The sequence below is a fragment of the Suricata suricatta genome, chromosome 3, assembly GCF_006229205.1.
Source record: "Suricata suricatta isolate VVHF042 chromosome 3, meerkat_22Aug2017_6uvM2_HiC, whole genome shotgun sequence".
Lineage (NCBI taxonomy): Eukaryota > Metazoa > Chordata > Mammalia > Carnivora > Herpestidae > Suricata > Suricata suricatta.
The window spans coordinates 117,906,817-117,910,278 of NC_043702.1; the positions used below are offsets into that span (position 1 = coordinate 117,906,817).

Here is a 3,462-nt window from a genome sequence, read left to right on the forward strand (position 1 = left end):
TTTTCTTTATTATGATATAGTACCCTTCTCCATTTCTTGTTATAGTCTTTTTCATTTTAGAGTCTAGTTTGACCAATATAAGTATTGCTACTCCAGCTTTCTTTTGACATTCATTTGCATAATAAATGTTTCTCTATTGCTTCACTTTCAATTTGCAGGTATCTTTAGGTCTAAAATGAGTCTCTTACAGGCTGTATATTGATGGGTCTTGTTTTTTTATTCATTCTGGCACTGTGTTTTGACTGGAGCATTTAGTCCATTTACATTCAGAGTAATATTGATAGATATGTATTTAGTGCCATTTTTTACTTGTTTTGTCATTGTTTCTGGATGTTTTCTCTGTTCCTTTGTCAGTTTTGGTCTTGTATTTTCAATCAGAGTCCCCTTTAACCAGCAGGACGGGTTTAGTGGTCATGAACTCTTTTAGTTGTTGTGTGGGAAACTTTTTATCTCTTCCTCGATTCTGAATGATAGACTTCCTGGATAGAGTATTCTTGGCTGCAGATTTTTCCCATTCAGCACTTGAATATATTATGTGACTCCCTTCTGACCTGCCATGTTTCCTTTGAAAAATCTGCAACTAGCCCTATGGATCTTCCCTTGTAAGGTAAAGACTTCTTTTGTCTTGCTGCATTTAAGATTTTTCTTTATCACTATACTTTGTAAATTTAATTACAGTATGTCTTGATGTTGGCCTGCTTTTGTTGATTTTGATGGGAATTATCTGTACCTCCTGGGTCTGGAGGTTTGTTTCCTTCCCCAGATTAGGGAAGTTTTCAGGTATTCTTTCCTCAAATAAATTTTCTGCCCCCTTTTCTCTCTTCTTCTGGGACTCCTATAATATGAATGTTATTACTTTTGATAGAGTCACTGAGTTCCCTAATTTTTCTCATGTTCTTTAATTCTTATTTCTCTCTTTTGTTCAGCTTCCTTTTTGTTTCATTATTTTATCCTCTAAATCACTTACATTTCTCTGCTTCTTCCAGCTGTGTTCATTGTATCAAGCCTGTTTCTAATCTCAACTATTGCATTTTTAATTTCTCACTGATTCTTAAAAAAAAATCTTTTTAGAGTTTATTTATTGTTTTGAGAGAACAAGAGAGCAATAGGGGCCAGCAGCAGAGAGAGGGAGAGAGAGAATCCCAAGTCGGCTCTGCACTGTCAGTGTGAAGCCCAATGCAGAACTTGACTCATGAGATCATGACCTGAAACCAAGAATCTGATGCTTAACTGACTGAGCCACCCAGGCGCCACTCTGACTGATTCTTTTTAACTCTTATTTCTGAGGTAATGGTCTCCCTGAAGTCTTCCATTCTTTTCTTAAGCCCTATGAATATCCTTATGTGTGTTGCTTTAAGTTCTCCATCAGGCATGTTACTTACATCTGTTTTGGCTAGATTGCTGGCTGTGATCTGATCTTGTTCTTTCATTTGGGATGAATTCCTTTGTCTTGGCATTTTGCCTAAGTCTCTGCCTTCTTATTCTTCTTCTTGAATATGGCCTCCTCACACCCTTTAGTTGTGGAATTTGTTCTGTTAGTCTTCAGGTTCATGTCTAGGGTATTTGGGATGTTTTGACAGTTGTCTAGTTGGGTTTGTGGGACGAGGTGAGCCTAGGGTCCTCCTACTCTGCTGCCATTTTCTTCTGTACAGTGATTTTTCAAAGTCTCTCAAAAAGTCTTTAAGTTGAGTTTCATGAGATTGTACGCTGATCATGGTAGACTGGATAATGGCCCCCAAAGATATCCTGGTCCTAATCACTGGAAGCTGTGAATGTTATAAGGCAAAATGGACTTTGCAGATACAATTAAGGATTTTGAGATTGAGACCTTATCCTGGATTCTCCTGATGGACCCTAAATATAATCACAAGTGTCCTTATAAGAGGGAAGTAGATGTTTGACATGAAGAGGAAAAGGTGAAGTGATGCTAGCATCAAGCAGAGATTGGTGTGATGCACGTTGAAGGTGTTGGAGGAGCCACAATCTGAGGGAAAAAGAGTTGCTAGAAGGTGAAAAAGGCAAGAAATAGGTTTTCCCCTCAGGCCTCCAGAAGGAATCAGCCCTGTCCATGCCTGACTTTAGTCCAGTGAAACCAATTTCAGACGGCTGGCATCTAGAACTGTAATAGAATAAATTAGTGTTTTACGCCATCAAGTCCGTGTTAATTTATTAGAACAGCCATAGGGAACCAATACAGATTTTGGTGCCTGGAAGTGAGGCACAACTGTAACAAATACCCAAAAATGTAGAAGTGGCTTTAGAACTGGGTAATGAGTAGACAGAGGATTTTTCAGGCGCAAAATAGGAAAAGTCTAGGTTGTCTTCAGCAGATTGTTGGTAGAAACATGTTAGAGATGCTGATGGAAAGGGATCAGAAGGAAATGAGCATGTTATTGGAAACTTGGGGAAGGGTGGTCATGGCAGAAAGCTTCACTGAATTGTGTCCTGTCCATATATGGAAAGCAAAACTTGTATGTAGGGAATTTGGACATGTAGCTGAAGAGATTTCCAAGCAAAGTGTGGAAGGCATGGCCTGGTTTCTTCTTATTGCTTGTAGTAAAATGTGAGAGGAGAATGATAAATTGAGGGAAAAAACTATTACATTAAAAGGGAAAGAGGACTTGATGATTTGGGAAATTCTCAGCCTATCCAGTTAGCAAAAGTGCTAAAATTAGAAGATTCACTGTTAGGAAAGTGAAATCTTTGTAGAAAAGTGAAGCTTTGTAGAAAAAGCAAGGATGTAGCTGGACAGTGTTTTGTGGGTGCTGAGAAGACTGGGTGTGCTACTCATGGCTTTCCTCAGCCATTTTGGCAGAAGTCAGAAATAGAAATGAAATTATCCAAGGAAGACCTGTGGAGGAGCCTCTGGTTTAATGGAATGAGTCTCTGTGACCTGCAGGGAGACTGCCAATGCTTTTGAGAAAGTTATAGTGGTAGGAAATATTGTCAGTTTGAACAAAGGGATGTAGAGAAAACAAAAAGGGAAAAGGCTACTGGACTCCCCAACCCTACAGACAGGAAATGGACTGAGGAAATGGACTATTCACCTGTAAACACATGCTACCTGTCCTCAAAAAGGATGACTCAGGCAGGAGCCACAGGCCAAGAAGATGGAGCCTTGTGCCACAGAGGATTCTTCCTAGGTCTTGACACCAAATAGGATTTGCCTTGTGAGATTCTACAAATGCCTTGGACTGGTGACTCCTGTTTTCCTTCCACTTTCTCCCTTTCTGAATGGCAGCATCTACAACTGTTACAGTTATATTTTGGAAGTAGAGAACTTCTTTTCTAGTTTCACAAGTCTACAGGTAGAGAGGAATCTTACCCCAGGATGATGGATCACACCAAAGTTTCACCCATAGCTTGCTTAGATGATGAGATTTAAGACTTTTGAGTTGATAATATTTTAGATGAGCATTTGGACATGGGTCGATGTTGTCATGGGTTGAGACTTTTGGATGT

The 3,462-nt window shown here is 39.4% G+C and overlaps 1 protein-coding gene across 2 annotated transcripts in view; it reads left to right on the top strand.

Moving 5' to 3' along the window:
• The window catches only part of ANKRD45 (ankyrin repeat domain 45), a 39,320-nt gene that overhangs the window by 30,347 nt on the left and 5,511 nt on the right, over nt 1-3,462 (top strand). The window lies entirely within an intron of this gene.